The sequence below is a fragment of the Petaurus breviceps genome, unplaced genomic scaffold, assembly GCF_028583685.1.
Source record: "Petaurus breviceps papuanus isolate PSGF00001 unplaced genomic scaffold, PetGlider_PUasm1.0 125, whole genome shotgun sequence".
NCBI lineage: Eukaryota > Metazoa > Chordata > Mammalia > Diprotodontia > Petauridae > Petaurus > Petaurus breviceps.
The window spans coordinates 7,217,025-7,241,507 of NW_027185653.1; the positions used below are offsets into that span (position 1 = coordinate 7,217,025).

The 24,483-nt window shown below is 35.6% G+C and overlaps 1 protein-coding gene across 1 annotated transcript in view; it reads right to left on the reverse strand.

Moving 5' to 3' along the window:
* The window catches only part of LINGO2 (leucine rich repeat and Ig domain containing 2), a 1,702,561-nt gene that overhangs the window by 634,019 nt on the left and 1,044,059 nt on the right, over positions 1 to 24,483 (reverse strand). The window contains exon 6 of the mRNA XM_069090544.1: positions 23,345 to 23,415. The gene's annotated coding sequence lies outside the window, so the exon portion shown is untranslated. The remainder of the gene's footprint in view (positions 1 to 23,344; positions 23,416 to 24,483) is intronic.

Sequence of the window (24,483 nt, forward strand, 5' to 3'; positions counted from 1 at the left end):
AGGCCATGTCCTCGATTCATTTCATTCACAACTAAACCACACATACCAATGAAATGATGCTAGACATGAGGGAAGAAATAATCAATTTGAAGTACTACCCGTGATGATCTAGATATTAAATTGCCAGTCTATATATAATAAAAACAAAAGTATAAAGGCAATAGTTACTTAATGTTCTTTTGGAAAGAATGATAGGAAAAATCGAAGTGTTGAAGTAAGGGCTTGCAATTTCCTATGGAAACAGTATCACAAGCACAACCTTTTAAAATACAGCTGATATCCCATGGAAGTCAAGCAGTTGAAAAGGAGGCTAAGATCTTAGGAAGACAAATAAATGATTTGGGAAATATGGCTCAAGATGGAAATAGTAAACACTGTCATTCTCCAAATTATCTGATATGAGCTAGACATGGCCCAAAGATTCAGAATACCTTTATGGCATCGCATACGCATAAAATGACTTAGAAAAGGAGTTAGAAGAATTATGACATGCAAATGTTTGGGGAAATATATTTAAGAAAGTCATTTTTGTTAAATCTAAAGATGTACTATAAATATACTATCAAGGAAAGTAGTATCTAAAGATGTCCAGTTTAATAAACAACAGGGAATTAAGCAGAATAGTTGTAGAGTTGGTTAATGTAAACCATCACAATTGTATCCTTTCAAAAATTCAATTGAAGAAAACTGTTCTTTCTACACAGTAATGGGTTTCTATGAAAGAGGAAATCTATTTAAATGAATAATGGAAAGAAACAGAAGGAAATAATGCAAAGAAAAAGGGAAAAGGGTGCATAGATAATAATTTAAAAAGTACTAGATTATTCATACTGATGGCTTCAAATGCACATATTATGTTTTGGTGCTTTCTTTATCTGAAGTGACATTATATCTTTATATTGTCATTATATCTAATGACAACAAATCTAAGTGAATTAATAGTTGTATATATATATATATTTATATGTATGTAGGTATGTATCAAGGTATATTCGTTGATTCTACAGTCTTCCAAGCAGAATATCTAACCACATCATGCTCTTCCTAAAGTGCAGGTCTGATCACGTCACTCTCTTTTTCAATAAACTGTAGTGGTTCCCTCATATCTCCAGGGTCAAATATAAAATTCTCTGTTTGGTTTGTAAAATTCTTCATAATCAGTCTGCTACCTAAATTTCTAGTCTTACTACCATACAAATATTCTATGACCCAGTGACAATAGTCTTGCTGTTACTTGTACACAACTCTCCATCTCCAATAATAATAATAATAATAATAGAGTTTATATAGTATTTACTACATGCCAGGAACTGTATGAAGATACACATGTATTACATGTATGTGTATGTATACATGTAAAGATCAATATATACACATATGTTTGTATGTATGTGTGTGTGTGTATAAAATTTGATCCTCACAACAACCCTGAGAAGTAGATGACATTATTATTCTCATTTTATAGTTGAAGAAACTGGCTTCCTTTAAGTCTAAACATAAAAGTATGAACTTGGTCTTTTGCAAAAAGTCTTTCAAGATCCTTTTTAATGCTAGTCCTTTCAAAGAGTATCTCCAATGATAAGATAATCGGATATGATATGATATTAAATAATACAATATGATAATACAATACAATGGAATATGCATCCTGTCTGTATATAGTTGTTTTCATGTCTCCACAATTAGACTGTGAGTTCCCTGAAGCCAGATATTGTTTTTGCCTTCCCTTGTATCCCTAGTACTTAGCGCGGTGTCTGGTATATAGTACTTAAATGTTTCTTGACTTAACTTGATTTGCTAAACATTTTCACCAAAATCATCAACAAGCTGGAGGAAGAAAAGTACAGTCCTATTCACTTATGGTGTTCAAATAAATATATTCCTTTCCTTTGGAGTTTCCTACAACTCTATTAAATAGGATTCATAAGGTATTGGGGCAGCACAGTTTAGAGGAAAACTCATTGAATTCCAATGCCTGAATCCACATGTTCTGTTATTAGAACCTCTGCAATTTTGGGCACAATTTCTCTGGGCTTAGTTTTCTTACCTGAAAAAAAAATTAGGTTGTTGGATTATTTGACTTCTATAGCAGTAGGTATGATGATTATTCAAATTCACAATGATTAAATACTTGCATACATATTCATAACATTTTTATAAGTTCTCTTTCAAATAATAAATATATTTCAGGAGAATTTCTTTGGCATTTAATTTTAAGAGATTTTCATTTCCAAAAATAATTGTCTTATTGATGTGTTCTATTAGTGAAAAAAAATCTTTGTTGATTTTCTGTTTTCAGTTCCATTAAATGTCTCCACAAATGACATAATGAAATGTTGATGAGCTCTTCTGACCTAGGCCAAATAATGAGCTGGGTTTTGAAAAATAATCAATATTCTATCGCATACAAACTATACTTTTATTTTTTCAGGTAGGCAATCAAGTTCCACTTCATTTTTATGAGCAGACAAAGGCAAATCTGGTTCAGTGCTCTGTGTGTGTGTGTGTGTGTGTGTGTACAAATCTAAGTTTTTTTTTTTTGCACACATATGTGAAAGTGGGGGTTGACGTGCTTTTTAGCACCTTTACATTTGACAAATCCTAATGAAGCCCACCCTAAACCATTACAATTCAATATGATATGGTAGTGATGAAAGTTGAATTATTTCAACAGAAACAGTCTCTGACAGGAACTTGTTAGCTAGAAAGTTTTAGCGAATGGGCCCATGTCATTTTATCTAGCAAATGCTTTAAGTGACATTTGATGAAATAGATAGACAGCTGGTTGCCTCATCAATGAGAGATTCATTCCAAAAGTTTGATTACCAAATTTCATTCAGAATTATAGCCTATTTACAATGACTATATCTGGTAATGATGTAATTTGTCCTCTCTCATAAGGAAATTTTTAAAAGTGTATTGTTCTTTCACAAAGAAAGAATGTTTAATAATAAAAGTTTTGCAGCCCAGGAGACAATTGTTTGGGACAGACACCCATCCGAAGAGTGGCAATTAAGGACACTCATCTTGTCTGACAAAAATTTCTCAGAATGATATATGATATTAACTGTACACAGACAGACACAGAAGTCTGTTGGGTACATACAACTCCCCAATAAATTAAGGATTTTAAAGCTTTGAAAGTATTGGGAAATCCATAATAAACTACTGTTGTTAATTCAAAGATGCTATTTCACAGCCTTCAGTATGCTAATCTTCTCTCAATATGCCTATAACAGGTTTGTTTACAGAGAATATTGTTTCTTTAATGTATTAGGAAGATAAGTATGAACAAGTTTTTTACTCTCTTTTCATGAACAATAGTTCCATACGTTGTATTAATATCCATTGTACGCGGACAAAAATGCCCATAAAAAATCTCTGATGGAGTAGATGCATAGATGGCTACCTAGTCAACGTAAATTTAATAGCTAGCTTTATAAATTAAATAGAAATTTATTTTTGAAAATAAGAAAACACTAGAAACTAGAAAAGATTCAAAATTAGCTAAGAATATAGAATTTTAAAAAGATTCTTTCAGGTTTAATTCACATATTTGTTTTGAATAAGCATAAAACCTGAATCAGTATAGTGTTATTGAAACTGGGCCATTCAGATGAGTCAAAGACAGCACATAAATGAATTGTATAATGAAACCACGTATGTGCGAGACGTATGAAAGGCTATGAAGCAGTCACAGAATTTTAAAGTTGGAAAGAATCAGTGTTATCACCAAGGATAGATAAGAAACATGAGGTCTGGGCTAACCACGACTGCAAAGTTAACTAGCAGCAAAACTGAAACAACAAAATAGATTTTCCAAATCTGCCCTTCCAGAATACATCTAATGAGAGAGTTAAGGAAATGTTTTATTTTAAATGCTTTTTAGAAGAGGTGCCAGACGCTTTATTCATTTATATCTTACTCAATTTTTCCCCAAAGACATTTGTTGAATATCTAGTATGTGTAAAGGTTTGACATTGCATGTAAATATATGTGACCAACACAGGGTTTCATAGCACCAGGAAAAGCTGCAAAATTAAATTGGGAACCAATTTTAAGGAACCATGAATAATAATAAGTGATTTTTCTTATATTGCCTTAAGGTTGATGGAATGTTTTTCCATTGTCCTCTGAAGTACTGCTACAAATATTTTACAGATTAGGAAATTGAGTCCCAGAGAAAGGAAAAAGTGATTTAACCAGTCCAGAAAAGCTTGCAGGAATTGCAATCTGCACATGTGAATGAAGCATGCACTTCCTAAGCATTTTTAAGCACTTATTATTTTCTTTGGCTATCTGAAGAAAAATAAAATATCCTCTATCCTCAAGGAATTTATATTCTGATAGATACCCACAGGTATGACAATGAGCAATTAATGAGGTTATTTGAAAAAGAAAGTGACATTACAAGAGCCCTGTTTTAGAAAGATGAATCTATTCCCAATAGAATATAAGTGCCAAAATGTGAGTGACAGCTTTACAAGTATATTTATATTTCCAGTGTTTACAGGAGTGGGGAACCTCACACATAGTGTATGCTTAGCAAACATATTGAATTGAATTGAACCATAAACATTACTGCCTCATCAGAGAAAGGAAAAGATTAAAGATAGGGGCATGAGTTAGAGAAAACTAGCTCAGGAATCTGGTGAAAGAGAAAAATGGCTTCAGCTACAGTGAAGTCAAGATAATCATTCAAAATCTCTTAAAATAGTTTCATCAAATTTTGATGAAAAAATTTTGCTGAATAGACAAAGTCAAAACAGGTATATAAGAACATCCTTAAATGGGTACATTTTAAACAAAATTTTGGATCAGATCATGCAAAATTAGTGCTTGCTTTATCCATTTGTTTCTACAATGAGAGAGGTTTGATGAGACCTATCCAAATGACAGAATATAAGAAAATAATAGATTGGAACTTGCATGATAGGAGTGAATAAACTCATGACTTCACAAACTATTTATGTGTGATATGAATACATATGTGTGTATATCTGTCACAGATAGAGTTATATGCACAGAGATACATAGGGATGAATGAAATAACCAAGGAATTCTGAGGAAAGAATGGAAGCCTAATATAAATCTTTGGAGAAAGCTCATTCTTGGACAAGGGGAATGGAAAATCCTCTAAGGAACGTAACTGGGAAGGAATGATCTGGTAGGCAAGGGAAGATCTAGGAGTCAAAAGTATCACAGAAAACAACATAAGAGATATTAGCCATCAGGAAATGATGCTCAGGAGTGTCAAAAGTTACTGCCTGCTTCCTCTCTGTCCCTCAGCTCTCTGGGCTCTGCTCCACTCTTTCTGCTCCATCTGTTCAGCAAGCTCCTCCCAGCACAGGCTTCATGTGACTCAAACTCATGTGAGTTAGGTTTCCATGTAACTTAAGCAGGTCACATAGGTCTATTAATGGTTGGGAAAGATCTTCCCATAAGCAAAAATACATTACTGTCACACATGAAAGCAATTACAACTGAATTCACAAGACAAAAAATAGAGAATTCCTACAAAGTATTTACAGATTGACAAGAAACAATAAACAAACAAAAACAAATGAAGACAAAGCATAACTAATCTGATGTTGGACTGCATTAAGAGTATCATGGTATACAGGAAGGAGGTAATAGACATACTATATTCTGTTCTGGCCAGACCATATCTGAAACATTGAGTGAAATTCTTGATATTGTTCCATATTTTGGTAAAGGCATGGATTAGATAATTTCCAAAAGATGACTACCAGGATTGTAATAATCCTAAAGATTGTGCCACACAGGGATGTGTAAATGGAACTTGAAATGGTTGACTTGAGGAAGATAATATTTTGGGGAAAATTATAGCTGTCTTCAAGAATTTGAAGGGCTGCTATGTAGAAGAGAGATTAGACTTACTCTATTTGGTTCCTGCATGGCAATGGTCAAAGGTTATGAAAAGGGAAATTTGGTCATGATATGAGGTGAAACTTCCTAAAATCGAAAACTTCTACATTTAGAATGTCTTTCTTTTGAAGTAAGTTGCTCCCCTTTCACTTATGTTGGATTCAACCAAAGATAGGTCAAATATTTATTGAGTATATTAAGGCTTTCTTCAATAAGTATAGGCTGAACGAGATTGTCTCTGGATCATTTCTAAATGTGAGATCTTGTGATCTAATGTATACGTAGAAAAGAGGATCCAGCTGATTTTCAGTAACATGAATTTATAAATCAACTCATTCAGTATGGTTATTAGAATTGTACCAAGAGTGTTCAGAAGCTCTAGATAATATGAGTTAATGTGTGTAATTTAGTGAAATAGTCATTTAATAAACGTTTACTGAACTAAATTTATCCATCTAAGTTTCAAAGTAAAGACATTATCATCACGGCTATAAAGAATTTAGAGGCATCTAAAAACAATGAAGTTAAGAAAAATTTAGAAGAAGAAAAAAAATGAAAAATAAAGGCCTAGAATAATTTGCAAATTGGGTTTGAAGTCAGAAGACCCAGAGTCAAATATAATTTTGGGGATTTATGACCAGTGTGACCTTGAGCAAGTCACTTAGTTTCCTCATATACAAAATGAGGGAGATTGAATGAACTGATCCTGAGGTCCTGTCTAGCTCAATATTATTACTTTATAAATAATCAACATAGGGATATTCTGAACATTTACTAGGTGCTCAATAATCCAAACTGGAAAAATACCTATTGTGACCTCATTTTTCCCCGAAAAGAGCACAATTTCATTATGACCAGATGGTAAAATGTATCTGGATCCATCTAATACCTAACAATATGCTTCCAGCAAATGATTCAGCCACTTGACAACATACTATCAAATTATACATGCCCTGAGAGTCTTAAAAACTGTAACAACCAAGCCATTTGGAGACAGAAATCGTGAACTACAGAAGGGAAAGTCTGGAAAATGATAGAATTATTTAACTTTCCACATCAGTCAGAATGTTAGACAAACTGTCATTTTCATATTCTCCTCTAGATAATTTTCTTTTACGATGCCTACATACTATCATTCACCATAAATGGTAGACTGAATAATAAAATTTAGTGTCACTGAAAGTCACTCTTTGTATCAAAACAAGACAGCTATTCTTTGGGCAGGAAACTCAGGATCATTACAGTTCAGGTTTGTTTAACATATCACAACAATATTATGTGGAAAATATTGGTACGATACAAAAATATGGACTATAAATTTTATGATGGTATCAAATGTGGACCCACATATAGATTAAGTAAAAATGGTGAATTGACTGTGAGGAAATGCGTGTGTGTGTGTGTGTGTGTGTGTGTGTGTGTGTGTGTGTAGGGGTACTGCCATGCAGAGTTTCCATTTATCTTAGATATTTATTATAAAAATACATCCTAGTTTCATTTTCAAATAATGATATATTCCCCAGAATGTGTTCACGAAGCATAGAATTCTCTATCAAAAGTCTAAGCTGAAGCCAAAGTGTCTAAAGCCAGCTCCATTCACTTTGTCATTCATTTACTTAACCAAATTACTGACAGTGTATAGTTATGTCTATTCTCATGGCAGTATCAGGAAATCCTAAAAAAAAAAATATAAAACTGCTTAACCTTGTAAAGAGACATACAGCATTGTATCTAATATGGCACCAAAGCAAGCACTCTCACTGTCTATGGGAGTCTTTGGTCTGAAAAGAAGGATGTTTGGAAGTTGAACAGGCATGACAAAGCAGGTAAAGGAATATTTTTCATGACCTTAATTAATTAGAAAATTTATAGGGGCGGCCAGGTGGCTCAGTGAGTAAGAGCACCGGCTCCAGTGTTGGGATGACCTGGATCAAATCCGGGCTCAGATACTCAGCACCACACCCAGAAACGACTGGACGTGTAACCTTGAGCAAGTTACTTAACCCTGATTGCTTAAAAAAAAAATTATAGTTCTGACAGATATTTTTCTTCCACTGGCTATAAAACAGTGGAAATTGCTGGTTTCCTTACTGGGAAATGGTCATATACCCTCTGTAGTTATTCTATTCAAATTTTACATGCATTATTACTGTTTAAAAAGTTTGTAATCCATATGCGAAATAGCAGTCTTTCAGGCTAACAGAAAGTTTCTTATTCACATAGAGTACACTTATAAAATTCTATTTTCTCTCCTTTCCTCTCTCCAGACATGTGGTTTCATTCAGTACTGGGAGTTCCTGATGAAGAGTTCTCTTAACCAGTATGAAGATGATGATAACTAACTTATATAGTATTTACTATGTGATAAAAGTTAAGTGGCTTGTCTGGGAGTCACATGGCTAGTGAGCATCTGAGACTGGATTTGAACTCAGGTCTTCCTGACTGCAGTGCTCTATCCACTGTGCCAACTAGCTGTGTCATTAAGTGACTCTCCCAGAATTGCACAGATAATATGTGTCAGAGATGGCATTTGAACATAGGTTTTCCCAACTCTTAGAAGAACTCTCCATTCACTATGCCAGTAGTGTCCAAACCAGACACTAGCCCCAGTGTAAGAGTCCTGATTATGACCAGTAGGGGTATAGTAAGAAAATATAATCTGAAACCCCTTTTCCCAGAATTGCCATTTTTTGGTGGAAGCCATTTTGGGGAACTGCTATAGAACATCATGAATACTTAATAAATACTCGTTGCCTGACAACCTAGTAGGTTGTGATTTTTCTCTTTCCCTACCTTCTTTTCAGAGTTGGCTAGCACTAAGAGTAGAGGCTGATGCAAGATGAACAAAGATGAATGCTAGAGCAGCACTCCATTGAGCTGGGATGTGCAGTAATAGGGCTAGAGCCTTGCCAGGGAAGGGAGCTGTTACAAGAAGCAGTGGAGAGGGAAACTGAGGCTCAACACTGAGGAGGTTCTGCCTACAGAATCCGTGGAGGCTGAGGAAATAGCAGGGACATGGAGTCCAACTTCTTCCTCCTTCTCTAATGTATTTTTCCTTAAGGATTGAATATTCCTGGTAGCAACTAGACCAGGATATATGGGCCAAGACATGAAGAAGGTGATGATCAATGAGCAAACATTTAGTAATTACTTCCTCTATGGTAGGAATTATTAAGCACTTGGGGATACAAAGGAGGAAGTGAAGTAATCCATGCCTTTACATTCTATAAGAGTACACTACAAAGTAATCTTATATCTATGGATGCAAAATAGATACACGGTTATTTTGTGGGGGAAAGCATTAATAGTTTAGGAGATTGGGAAGGCTTCCTATAGAAGTTGGAAACTGAGTTGAGTTGTAAATGGATTTAGGAATTCTAAGATGTGGAGGTGAGAAGGGAGTCCATGCTAGGTGTGAAGAACCATCAATGCAAAAACATGAGAGATGGAGAGTCGTGTATGAAGAATACAAAGAAGGCCAGTCTGGCTGGACCAGTGAGTTCTTGAAAAGAGTAACGTGCAGTAAAGCTGGAAAGGTAAGTTGGGTAATCTGGTTTGTGAAGGATTTTAAGTGCCAAAATGAGGGCAGTAATACGGAAACCTACAAGAAAAAGAAAAGATGGGGAAATTGGTACAGAATAGAGATTGTCTCTAATTGTGATTCATATCAAGATATTGAGAAAAAAGCACAAGATTAAAGTGGGCAATCACAGAGGGGACCAGGTTTCAGTACCCTATTTAGCTTTCCTGGTGACTTCTTAAAAGTTTGTTTTGTAGAGGAAAAAGCACTAGATACTAAAGCATCATATAAGCAGATGTTTGTCTTTTTATATGAGTTTTTATGAGACATTTGTCTGAAACCTTTAACAACTCATTTGAGTTAAGTGTAACTGATGACTTAGTCTAGGTGATGGTCCCTCTAGAATGGTGAGAGAAACCACAGAACATGGAAGATAACAAGGAAATGGGTATGTAGATGAGCTGGTCCCTCCGACCAATCTCTGATGTAACCTTTGACACTTCCGTTCATCACTGCCAAAATGTTAAGATTGACTTGTGCCATATCGTTCAGATACTTGTCAGATAATTGCTTCTACAGTGCAGTCGGCTATGAAACACATAGCTGGAAAACTAGACCAATTCAGATGTCCCCATAAAAGACAACACCTACAGATGAGACATTTTAGGGTTCTTAATCCAAGAAAAATAGGAAGGTGATGCTACTCGATTCAGATGTTCCCAGAAAAACAAAACAAAAACACCTACAGATCAGATATCTCATGAATTTTAATACAAGAACATTTAATACAATTTTAATACAAGAGTAGGAAGGAAATTCAAGAGAAAATAAAATATTTCTGTAAATCTCTGTAATTTAAAAATAGACTTTGTAATCTGAGCAATCACCAAACCCCATACAAAAATGTCACAGAGGAAGAGCTTGAAGACAAATTTGAAGAGCTTGAACAGCATGATTTTGTAAAGAGGAAACAAAAATGCTTAAAGAATTATGCTTGCCTTGTTACATTATAGATGGGTTAAAGGGGAGATACAAAATAATGGAATACTCCAGGGGGTCCTAATTTATAATCAAGCTTCAAATCAGTGTGTTTGAACATGGTCACTACAGTATGCTTACTTCCATATTTTAGACAATATTTAGGATAATAAAAATGTTCATTTCAGACAAGGATTTTTATAGCCAAAAACCCATTAACCTTACTTCTTTAAGCAAATGGAATACTGTTCTATACATCCTGTGCTCCCTATCTGTTAAAAAAAAAAAGGCCAGCTTCCAAATATCCTTGAGGTTCAGGGGAGTCATTATACATTAACAGGATATGAGGAGAGCAAGGTGTGACTGGTGCCTTATTTGGCAAAGTTAAATCCTATTTAATACATGAATTGAAACTGATGTTCCCAAATAGACTGTTCTATTAGTGACTTGTCATGTGGGATATATATTGTGTCCTGAGAAAAGAATCAGAGTTCCACAACATGGAGGGATGGACTTTCAGCCTCAATATTTTCAGTGTAGTTGTATCAGATGTAGATAAAACAGGATTTCAAAACAAAAATAAAAAGAATATTTATGCAATCAATAGTGAGATATATATCTATATATGTACATACATATATGCACACATATACATATGCATGCATTATGTATAGAAGATATTTCTATATATATTATACAATATGTGGAATATAAAAGGAACATGTTCCATATATTTCAAGCAAGTTTATTTTGGGATCATTACTCTAACCTTGAATTTGTGGGGTATTTTACCTTCTTTTGCCTAGATGTGAAACTATGTATGTCTCTGCAACAGCTACTGCTGGAGTGATAGTTTAGGAGAAGAGAGACATTCTCCTCCCTTCCTTCTTTGAAAGAGGATACTGGTGGTTTGAGGCTCACTTCTAAAGAAAGGAGAGGGGAAAGAGGGAAAAGAGGGAAGGGGGAGAGAACATATTTTGGAACATAGCCATATAGGGGAAAGCAACTCTAACTTATTTCCTTGATTTCCTAGCTCCCCCCCCCCATATTTGTAACCCCAGTCCTTTTTTTGTTTACTGATATATCACATTTTTTGACATGTTGATTTCAATTGTAAACATTTACAACAAAGTCTCATTTCTGGACAAGAGCATTTCAGTTCTGTGAGTTAGAAAGTAAGTGAGTTTCCTTGACAGTAGTATTTTCTGTTATGACATCCATTTTTTCTATCTTCATCCTTCTCATGCTTCTCTTGCTTCTTGTATCTGAATGTCAAATTTTCAATTCAACTCTGGTTTTTCGTCAAGAATGCTTGAAAGTCCTCTATTCCACTGAATAACCATATTTTCCCCTGAAACATGATACTCAGTATTACTGGGTAGGTGACTCTTGGGTTTTGTTTTGTTTTGTTTTGTTTTGTTTTTTGAAGCAATCAGGTTTAAGTAACTTGCTCAAGGTTACATGGCCAGTTATTTCTGGGTGTGGTGCTAAGTATCTTAGCCCAGATTTGATACCAAGGTCATCCCTACACTGGAGCTGGTGCTCTTACTCGCTGTGCTACCTGGCCACCCTTTGACTCTTGGTTTTAACCCCAGCTCCTTTCACTTCTGGAATATCATATTCCAAGCCCTTTCATCCCTCAGTGTAGAAGCTGCCAGATCCTGGGTTATCCTGGTTGTGTTTCCACAATATTCAAATTGTTTCTTCCTGGCTGCTTGTAATATTCTCTCCTTAATCTGGGAATTACAGAACCTGGCTATAATATTCCTTGGAGTTTTCTTTTTGGGGTCTTTTTCCAGAGATCACTGCGTTCTTTCAGCCTCTGGTTTTAAAACATCAGCGCAGTTTTCTTTAAGAACTTCCTGGAGGATGATTTCTAGGTTCTTACTTTGACCATGGTGTTCAGGTAGTCTAATTATTTTAAATTATCTCTCCTGGATCTATTTTCCAGATCAGTGGTTTTTCCCATGAGATATTTCACATTGCCTTCTATTCTTTCCTTTGTTTTGATCTGTTTAATAGCATCTTGATTTCTCATAAAGTCATTAGCTTCCATTTGCTCCAATCTAATTCTGAAGCAATGATTCTCCTCATTGAGCTTTTGAGATTCTTTTTCCATCTGGCAAATTCAGCCTTTTAAGGCATTCTTCTCCTCATTGCCTTTTTGAGCCTCTTTTGGCATTTAAGTTAGTTGATGTTTTAAGGTGTGATTTTCCTCAGTCAGGCTGTTCACTCTCATTTCATAATTTTCTTGCATTGTTCTCATTTCCCTTCCCAATTTTTCCTCCACTTCTTTTATCTGCTTCTTAAGGTCCTCTATGGCCTGTAACCAGCTCGGATTTTCCTTTGAAGCTTTTGGCGCAGGAGTTCTGACTTCACTATCTTCCTCCTGTTCCATGCTTTGCTCTTTTTGTTGCCAAAATAGGAGTGTAATGTTTCAATCTTCTGTCTGCTTTGCTTCCTTTGCCTGGTCATGTCGCCACTCAGTCACTTGACCCCTGGGCTTTTTGCCACAGTAGGACTCTGCCACCAGACAGGGGAGCTTTCATCCCAAATGCTGGGGTTTTCTCAGTTGCCAGAGGTGTTAGATGGGTGCCCTCTCTGAGGTCTCCACATGCTCTGGCAAGCTGGACACATACCCCAGGACCTCCACCCTAGACTGCAATCCAGATCCAAGCAGGTTAAAGCAAGAATGATTACCCCTCAGACTGGTGCTTGGTCACCCTACCACTCTGCAGGACAGGAGCTGAAGCTTCCATGTGGTGCTGGCTTGCTGTGCTGGTGTCTCAGCAGCTTCTTGTCCCAGGGGAAAAAGCCACACCATCCCACTTACTTGGTTCCAAAGCCCAGACTGCACTGACCTCTTACTTTGTCCTCTGCATCTATGTGTTGACAAATCTGGAAACGCCCACAGCTGCTGCTGATCCCTCCATCTGTTGGCTGGTCAGGCCTGCCCTGGGGCTGAAGCCTCAGCATGGGGTTGGGCTTGTCTCCCAGAGCGCTGTGTTGGCCAATTCCTGCCGGCCTGCCGGGCTGTCCTCACCAGGAGGTTAGCTTCCCTGGGTCATTTTGTGGGTTCTGTAGCTCCAAAGTTTCTTTAGAGTCCCCTTTTACATGGATTGGGGAAGGTGGAAGCTGGAGTATCTCGGAGGTCCTGCTTCTACTCCATATAGTCAGTCATTTACAATATATCTACTATGTTATTGTTTTGTATTAGCCACACATGTACAACCTATACTGAACTGCTTATCATTCCACTAAGGGTGGGTGACAAGGGAGGAAGGGAATGAATCTGGAATTCAAAGTTTTAAAATCAAATACTCAAATATATGTGTGTGTATGTGTGTGTATTTTATTATTGATACTATTTTACATGTAATTGGGAAATAAGATATACAGGCACTGGAGCATAGAGATCCACTGGAAAAATCGAAAGGGGTATGGGAGAAAATATGGGATAGAGCTGATTGGAGGAGGGGATATCCTGTGGGACTACTATTTTGGTGTAATGGGTAGGGGAAGAACGGGGAGAAAATCTGTAAGTCAAAATCTGGTGGAAATGAATTATGCAAATCAGAAGCTAATAAAGCATTTGAAAAATAAAAATCTAGAAACCAGAAAAAAATAAAAAAATAAATAAAAGATATATAAAAAAGAAATATACTTTGTATCTATACCTATATGTAAAGAGAAGCCTCTCTGGCATTTCAAATTCCGCATGCCCAAATGAGAACTAATTATTTATACCCTAAAACCATCCCTCTTCTTGACTTTCCTGCTTTTGCTGAGAGCATCACCATCTTTCTAGTCACCCAGGTTTATAATATCATCTTTGACTCCTTCCTCTATCTTAACCCTGTCAAATACAGTTAGCTGCTGTCTTGTCAATTATCTTCCCTCTGCAATGGCTTCTTTTATTCTCTCTTTTTTATTTTTTAGTTTACATCATTCATTTCCACAATATTTTGAGTTATAAATTTTCTCCTCATTTTCCCCTACCCACCACTCCAAAATAGCAGTCCTACTGAATATCCCCTCCCCCAATTGGCTCTCTTTCCCCATACCCCCTCCGACTTTCCAGTAGGGCATGGTGGATCTCTATGCCCCAGTGCCTGTATATATTATTTCTCAGTTACATGTAAAGTAATATTAACAATAGAAAAAATATATATATGGCTCTCCATTTGTCTTAAAATAAAATGGAAAATCCTATTGCATTAAAAGTTCTTTATTCTCTAATTTCAATCTTTTTTTCCATAGTAATTTCACACTTTCATGTCTTAAATATTAAATTATAGCCAGTCTGACCTCCTTGCTATTCCTCTTAAATGTCAGTTCTCATGTCAATGGCTTGGCAAAGACTCTCCTTCATGCATGGAATTCTCCCCTTCTTTGCCTCCCTTATTGGGCCTCTCTTATCTCCATTCAAAGCTCAATTCAAATCCCTGTCCTATTCATGAGTCAGTCTTGCTTATGATGCTAGAAAATGTATTAAATAAAGAATTACTAGAAAAGTATTAAAATCAACTCGAGATGAAATACCTTAATCCTAAGAAAAATTCAGATAAAAACCAAACTACAGAATGATAGGACATTTCATTATAAATAATAATGATGAGACAAAATACAAAAAAATGAGATGCAGCTACCAAAAGAGTCCTTAGGAGATACTTTGTATCTTTAAATACTTTTATTAGCAAAACTAAAAGCTCTTATAATTAGATTATAATAGAATTCCTATACCCATTATTATCTATGCAGTCAACTGGCTCATTTGATCCAATAATAGAAAATTAAAAAGATTTATTAAAAAGCAGCTGGACATAATTTACCATGCAAGGCATTAGACATAAAAAGATAAAAACAGAATGGACCCTCTTCTTGAGAAGTTTTCACTACAATGATGTTTATAGGGTACATATATATCTCTAAACACAAAGTATATGTAAAAAGTCAAAAGGTAGAGAAACAACTAAAAATGAAAGTGTCAGGGAAAGATTTATGTAGGAAGTAACACCTAAAAGAAGCTAGAGACCTAAAAAATTTTGAGAATATAATGAATTTCAGAAATACTAGATGACATCCCAAAAGGTGGGAGATGGAAAATCATTTTCAAGAAACATAGATTGGGCCATTTGTAATATAAAAGAGATTTGTGAAGTGAAATAGTATGAAATAAAACTGGATAAAGTAGGTAAAAGCTAGTAGGTTTTTGAAAGATAAGGAGTTTGATTTTACCCTAGAGTCTCTAATATATTTATTAAATATTTTTGTTGAAGGAAGTGAAATGGAAGAGCTGAAAGAGTGAAGAGAAAGGGACAGAAATCAGAAACATTATGTATGGTAGTTGTCTCAAGAAGGTTTGTCAGATAATTAGATATGAAGGTTGAAGAAAATCAGAGTCAGATTAATTCGAGATTTTGAACTTGTAAACAAGATAGTGATTCTGTTGATGTAAATAAATTTGAAGGAAGGATTCATTTGTGGACATCCATATCATGTATAAGTTCTGTAAAAGCCAGTGCTGTTTCCTTATTGATTTTATATCCCAGCACATAGCACAGTGTCTAGAATATAAGAAGAATCACTGACATTCATATAACATTTCAATATTTGAAAAATACTTCATACACATTGTCTCATAAAGTCTCAAAACAACTCTGTAAAAAGGTTATTCTCATTTTAAACAAGAGAAAAATAAGCTTCCAAAGGGTTAAATGAGACAGCAGAGACTCCAAAGAGTTAAGTGACTTGCCTGTGGACACACAACTGAGAAGTTGTGGAGGTGGGATCTGAACTGAGGTCTCCCTGACTCCAGGTCTAACACTGAATCCTTTCTATCACACTGTTTTTTTTAAGTCAGAGCTTAATAAATATGGATTTAATTTTACTGAATTAGTTACCAAGCCTATTTGAAATTGTTGAAAATTTTTTCTGTAAGGTTTGCATTCAGTCAAAGGGTTGTACTTGAGGACCTAGAGGTCATGCAACCTTGAAGACATTTATTCAGCCTTCCACTCAGCTGCCAAACTAACAAAGAAAAAAATGGACCATATCTACTTCATGATAAAAGCAGAAAAAAATACAACAACAAAGAAACAAACCTAAAACAACAACAACAAAAAAAAAAAAAAACCCTCTATTTTCTCTCTCGCTGGGATAATATGTTATGCAAATTTTGTTTCCTTTTTTTTTTTTGGTAATATAAAGTCCCTTATGATCTGACTCCCATCTCTGATTTCAGAATGGATTCACTTTACATCTCCCTCATGTAAATCTTTATATTCACATCAGAGTGGCCTACTTGATTCTTATTTTTTTTTTAATTTTTGCAGAGAGGAAGGCAGAGCAATTGGGGTTAAGTGACTTGCCCAAGGTCACATGGCCAATAAGTGTTAAGTGTCTGAGGCCGAATTTGAACTCAGGTCCTCCTAACTCAAGGACTGGTGCTGTATTTACTGCACCACCCAGCTGCCCCTACTTAATGTTAATGGAATTGGAAGATCTTCCGCATCCATTAACAGGCCCTTGGAACAAGAGGCTCTGAGTTCTCAGGTCTGAAGGTACACAGTTATTTCAATGACAAATGGGATATCTTGCTGCTTTGGCTCAATTCACAGCTGTGATATATCCTAAGTCACATAGAAGCCAGTGGGGGAGGAACTTGACTAAAGGGAAGCTTGCTTATTGGGTGGCTTGCTTGTAGGAAGGCTTTCACACCTTTTGGTACTAAGGTAACTAGGCACTGAGTCAAGAGGGTTGTTATGCCTTCTGGCTCCAAGCCTATTAGCCAAAAGTGTGGTTACACACACACACACACACACACACACACACACACACACATTTGAGGTGAGATTTTCCTCAGGGGCTCCCTCATGAAAAGGACCTTTTAATTCCCTGGACAGGACTCTGAAAAGCTGTTTTTTATACAGCCCTCCCCCCTCCCCCAGCTCCTCAGATGTTGGTGATTTCCTGTTCTGGTAGTGTCTATAGCTGGTTGTATTATTCTGCTTAGACAGTTGAGTCCAGTCTATTGAATTCTTTCTTGGATACTTGCTTCTTTCTACTTATCTGTAATTAAAGTAAGATTGTTGACCCCTTTAAAGATTTTTTTTTCCTCTAGAGAAGTAGATCCAAGAACCTATATTAGCAGCCATCCTGGTGTGCTAGGGTGCTTGTTAATATACCTGTATACAATATTTCATCTCCCATCATGATTTGTTTTTGTATATCTCCCACATCTGAACATTTCCCTCTCCTGTATAGCTCCTTAACTTCCTTTGAAGGGTCACTTAAAGGCCCGTTTTCTAAGAGATCTTTACCGAGCTCCAAATTTTTAGATTCCATTCTTCTCCACCCAGATTATTTTATATTTACCTATCTGTATACATGTCATCCCTAATAGAATACAAGGTTCTTGGGGGAAGGGATAGTTTGCAATTTCCCTGGTCTATCCATTCTATCCAATCATGAGGATGGCACTCTCCTCATATCTGTTCATCTGGGACAACTCTTGTCCATGTCTTCTCATGAATTCTCCACGGGGAGGTCACCCAACACAGCCTTCTTTGTTTTCCCTTAACATTTCAGTGGAGGGATCAAGCTGTCTACCTATTATCCTTCAACCTAGTCATGTGCTCAGTCAGTCTTCAGACTTTTTCCCCGCTTAATGGCCCGTTACTTTGTTTCTTCTTTGACGTTTCTCAATATTTATACATTGAAACCTCTTATCCTCTCTGATTCATTATCAGTTCTTCAGAAACTGTCATGTTTCATTTCTGAAGCCATACAATAATATCAATAAAGAGAATATTGGTACTAAAATGATGGAATCATTTAAGGAGCTTTGTAGCTTCCTAAAGACATTCAACTTGTTTATTCTCTTTCCTACATTTATTTAATTCTGAACCTGGCTAAACGTTGATGTGTACTGTTTGGTCCATATAGACCTTCCAATAAAAAAATTCTACAGTTTATCTATTTAACTACATGTCACAATATCATCAATAGATATTCACTTGGTCTTTCCTATGTGGATGGTCAGTTTGAACTCTTAAATCATTAGAGATCTCTTCTAGGAAACTCTGAATTATATAAAGAGCTTAATGCAACCAGCATGATGTCACCAACAAAAGCATTTGGAAAATCTCACTATTTGTAGGAAATTCTTCTTCAGCTTCGACTCTGTTCTAGATCTCCTTCATTAGAGTTATCAACGTCTTTGACAAATATGTCTTGGTATTTTATGCTGAACTTCATAGTTATGATCAGAGGGTGATTTGCCATTTTCTTTGTGTTATTTTTCAAATAATCTTGAATGATTTCTATGTACAGATGGAAGACTCTAGTCTTATACCTAGTAGATGATTAATACATTCTAGTTTAATTGAATCAAAATGGGCTTTTCTAAAATAGGTATATTATGCTTTCATATCTCTTTTTAACTACATTGCTCTCATCTTAAACTTCAATAAATTCAGTTTATTAACACCATTCAATTTAACAATTAAAAGGCACAAACAGCATTTGGAGGTGGAAAGGGTGATATCAGTAATTTGGTCCAAATTCCTCATTTTATATAGGAGGAAAGTGAGGACCAGTATTATTGATTTAGAGATAGAATGAAACTTAGAGGTCATATACTTTAGGCCCTTCAATTTACAGTTGAGGAATTTGAAAACTCAGGGAGTTTAAGTGACTTGCCCAAGGTGCTAAATGAACAAAATTGAGATTTGAATTCATGCGATTTGAGTAAAGACCCATTGTTCTTTCCACTAATCTAGTGCTTGTTAAACTGTGTTTTCACAACTTCATTTGGTTGTGAAAAATTTGGCAACAGTAAAAGGTTTCTGAACACTCAACAACCAAAAATTCATTCAAAATCAAACTTCAATGAATCCAAGGCATTTCTGAGAGCACTTGGGTTGCCTGAACACACAACATGAACTTTTTGCTCTATGCATGCTGTCACTACACAATGCCAATGAACACTGCCAGAAACACCTTGTCTCAGATTCAAGACTATTGTATGCTATGTATTGCATTGTTTTTTTTTTACTGTAAATACAAAGTTTTTCTGCTTTTACAGAAAAAATAGTCTAATTATGGAAAATAAAAACTTTTAATATTTTCCTATCATTTTTCCTCAGCCTGTAAGTATCAAATTAGTATATTTTTGGATTGTTTTGTGTTAGAATGTTTCATTTTAGAAAATGCTTTATCTTCTTCTTTTACAAAAAAATAAGTGTTTAATTGCATCAAGGAAAGACAAAAGTCCTTTAATAACATTTCTCCCCCAGTATTGCTATATGTGTAGGTAAGCTGATCATTAATTTTTTGAATTAATTACAAATATAATTTCATAAACTAAAGCTAGTATTTATTTGAGAAATTATTAACAATCCTTATTTCTATTTTAGGTAAAACATATTTGTCAGTTATGTGGCAGAGTTTTTGCTACCAGGTTGTAGCACACTTAAATTGAGAAGAAAAGGAGAATATGTGGAAAATTTTTGTAATATGAATTTACTTCTAAAAAGATGATGGTGTGAAAACCCCCTTTGCTTAATTTGTAATGAAGTTCTGACTGCAGAAAGCAGGAAACCAGTCAAATCAAAATGACATTTTAATAGCAAGCACACAGTATACTGCAGTAAATCAGAGAAATATTTTGAACAACTTTGAAAATCTTCAAATAAAGAAAAATAACATTTTGAGAAATTTGTCACTGAAAAGTATTTGCTTGTAAATCATCACATCTGTCTCATTTGTATGCAAATTTGTTTTTATCTTTGATAAATGGTAAAATTATATGCATACCAAATAATTATTTTAAAATAAATTTATTTATAGTTTATTATCAGTAAATATGTAATTAAATATCTATTTTATACACCTATATACCCAATACCATGTAAAGATTTCTCAGTCAAAAAGGGGTCATGAGTGGGAAAAGTTTAAGAAGCCCTGCAACCTATGCTGTCTCCAATATTTACTCACCACCAAGAGTTATTCCCAAACATCTCTGTAGAGCTACCTTTACACAGATGGTAAAATAGTTATTAATAAAATACTATTTGTAAATGCTTGGAACCATTTTAGCAGAGCTGAAAAATGCACAAAGCTGCCTAAAGAGTAAACCTCTATCACTGATTCAAAGAGAATTTTACTTTTCACTAAAATGCTGCAATTTGCTTTGTTTACTTTATGAAATTAAAAAAATCACATTTATAACTCATTTAATTTTGCTAGGTGTTAGGATATTTTGGGGCTTTGCAATGGGATGCTTTTCTATGGTTATGCCAATGAGAGGTGATCAAATGAACCTGAAGAAAATAACATAAGAAATGGGAAAATTTGATGATTGTCTCAGTTAAAGAAAACGTGGACAAAAGAGGGAAGAAAAATCCAGGAAATGAGTAGCATGACTATCCATTTTATCTATGGTAAAAATAAAATTAGTCTACTAATACAAGAATTTGGGATGCTTTTGGAATTAAAAGGTTTCTACTTAACAGTTCTATACTTAACTAAGATGTTAAGGAAGGGGGTTGTGAAGAAAGATAAAGTGAGATGCAAAATCCCAAGTGTATCAACAGTCAATGAGGCATAACTCTTAAATTGTGTCCAATCAGCCATGAGCACAGGGTTACACACATATTTGCTAAATTCTGTGTTAAACAATTAATGCTTGGGGGCGGCCAGTAAGCACAGCGAGTAAGAGCACCGGTTCCAGTGTTTAGAAGACCTGGAGATCGAATCCCGGGCTCAGACACTTAGCACCCACCCAGAAACACCTGGCCGTGTAACCTTGAGCAAGTTACTTAACCCCAATTGGTTAGGGGTGGTCAGGTGGCTCAGCGAGTAAGAGCACCGGCTCCAGTGTTGGGACGACCTGGAGATCGAATCCCGGGCTCAGACGCTCAGCACCACACCCAGAAATAACTGGCCGTGTAACCTTGAGCAAGTTACTTAACCCTGATTGCTTAATAAAAAAAAAAAAATTAATGCTTGGTTGCATGCCAGGTATGACACTGATTTTGTGTTTTGAATATATAAGATGAAATTTGCTTTGAGAGGCAAGATGGTATATAGATTCAGATTACCTGAGTTTGAATCTTCACTATGTTATTTCTTATTTGTGTGACTTTTGGTAAATCACCCAGACTTTCTGGGACCCAGTTTATTCATCTATACAAATGAAATGTTGAAGTAGATGACATAGAAGTTTCCTTCCTATTGTCATTCAAATATCCTTTGATGTTATGGACTTTGAGTTCAGTCCTGTTCTTCCACAACCAAACTAAAATAAGATGGTCTATATCTATTTGAAGGGTGATTTCTATTTTTAAAGATTAAAAAAGTGAGCACCTGCATGCTGCCTGCTTCCTGGGTTGCTTGTGGGGAATCACCCCAAACTGAAAATGATTATGCAGTATGGGACACACAGGGGTTTTGCATGGGGGGATTAGATCACAGTTGATCATTTTATTGCCTCCTGTAACAAAGATAAAGATAGTTCATCATCTCTCTAGATATTTTTGTGAATGTTGTTATGTTTCAGAGCCTACTTAAGATGAAGCTTTTTCGCTCCAACATTCAGCTACTTAATGATGAGATACCATTTACAATCCACTGCAGTCTACTTTTTATTTTGTTTCCATGTTCCAGCTTATACTCCAACCTCAAATTCTAGATTCCTCCATTGAAACCCTGTGCTTTGGATTAGTATGCCTATCCTGACCCATACATATCATTTATGAATCTTCCCCTTCCTCCTTTGCCATTTCTAGTTCTGTAAATGTCAATCAAAATAAGCTACCACCATGAGGAAGGACATATTAATCAAATATCAATGTCCTTCTATCCCTGTGAGTTAAACAATCAAAATGTCTCTGTAATATGCATTGCCTTCCTCTATTAGGCTATAAACTCATCAAGGGAAGGAATTGTTTTGATTTTTTAAATTTATATTCCAGGAAAGGGTGTGGCAAATAATAAATGCTTAATAAATGGGTTTTTCCCCCTATTAGTTTATCTGCTCATTTATTCATTACAAGAGAAACAGGGTAGTTAGGAGATCTGGGTTCTAATCCTATCTCTGATACTCAAATGAATATATTTTCTCATTTCTACAATGGTGATGAAAAAGATGTAAAGAAAAGACAAAGTGTTTTGGAAATTAATAGTTATTTTTATAAAAGACATCTATAGCCATACGACCCCACATGTGCCCGAGACAGAAGCTTAGCAGGCTCTGACCTAGTTAGTACTTCAATGACCTACTCCCTATGAATACTGGGTGCTGTTTTTCAAAAGTGGGGCAGCTAGCTGTTGCAGGGAATAGAGCAGGACCCCAAAACCTTGCTACTTGTGCCACCCTGCAGAAGTTGTTTGTTTGATGCTGCTTTTCTCAGGTTCCTCACCTATAACATGGAGAAGGAACAGCCAATTACTCCAGGAACTTTGCCCTCAAACGAGGTCACAAAGAGTTGGATATGACTATTTGACAGAAGAATAACAACAATGAAAGGAAAAGGAAGTAGAGTCCAATTTAGGCAATTTAGAATGTTTTCTTGGTCAAAATAAAATGTTACACGAGAGAGGAGACCACAACAAATGCTTACTGTGAGTTTTAGGTATGATATTTTATATTCTCTTTTCATAACCCTAGAGCATACAGAGTTGGCTTTACTTAGTGGCTACCTCCTTGATCACTTAGGACCCTGGAAAATCTAGAACATAACATTTCTAAAAGAAATTGTAAGTCAGTGAGAACCATGAATGACTTAAAATGATTAAAAATCAATGCCAAAAGATAATTTCTCAAATCTACACAAGCAAACTATTTTCATTAGTTTACAGCCACACATTGAGTAAGTGCTAATGGATTTTTGGTATAACAAATTAAAAGACATATGGAAAGAACAAACCCATTATCTACCATTGTTCACTTACCAGTCTGAATTGTGCCTCTCATTCTGGTGTTATCAACTTCAATACTTGACTATATATATCTTCACATGAACCTATTTCATAAAAACCAAATAGAAAAGAATTATATTCATATCTTATTTTAAGCAAATAAATGAGCTACCATAACTTATTAATTATGAAATTAAAAAAATAAGTTTAGGATTATATTACCTTTTGATATCATTGCATATTTAGTGAAACTTTGAACATGTAGGTTTAAATCTATTAATTTGAAATTCTAAATATTTCAAACATATGAGAAGAAGAGTAAATGTTTTATATATATATATATACATATATATGGGGAGGGAGAGAGAGACAGACAGACAGACAGACAGAGAGGATGTGGTAACTCATAGAGAAAGTCCTTCTGAGGTGATTATGGGCATATCAAATATTGAAGAGAAAGAAATGTAATAGAATGGATAGAAAGAAATCAGACCTCAGAATGAAGAACTTGACTCAAATCTTGCTCTCTAGACATACTGATTGTATGATATGTAAGTCACTTAAATTCTCAGTCCCTCAGAGAACTGATTATAAATTGCAGAGTTGGTGTTAACTATCATGGGTAGGAGTTTTATCATATGGATTTTTATATACTGATGAAATCATATGTCTGATCCATAAAAATGAAGCAAATTAAAGGAAAAAAAAGTATTGCTTAAAGATAAAGGACTTGGAGGGGAAGGGTCAAGATGGTGGAGTGAAGCCAGAGACTCACCTGAGGTCTCCCCAAACACCTTCAAAGACCTTTAAAAAGCAACTCTGAACAAATTCTAGAGCACAGAACCCACAAGGAGACAGTGTGAGTCAGATTTCCAGCCCAAGACCACCCGGAAGGTTGACAGGAAAGGTCTCTTGAACCAGGTTGGGAGAGGAGAGCAGTAGCACAGGTCATGGCATGCCAAATAAGACCCTGCCCCAGCAAAGCCATAGCAGCAGGCCTCAGGGGACTGAATCACTGGCATCAGCTGCACTTACAGACTTCTCAGCCCACAGATGCCAAAGACAACTTGAAAAATCAACAGGGGGTAGTCTGTTGGACCTGGGCAAGAAAAGAGCTCAAAACAGGATAGCCCTCTACACAGACCTAGCCCCAGAACCAGGAGCAGGAGCAG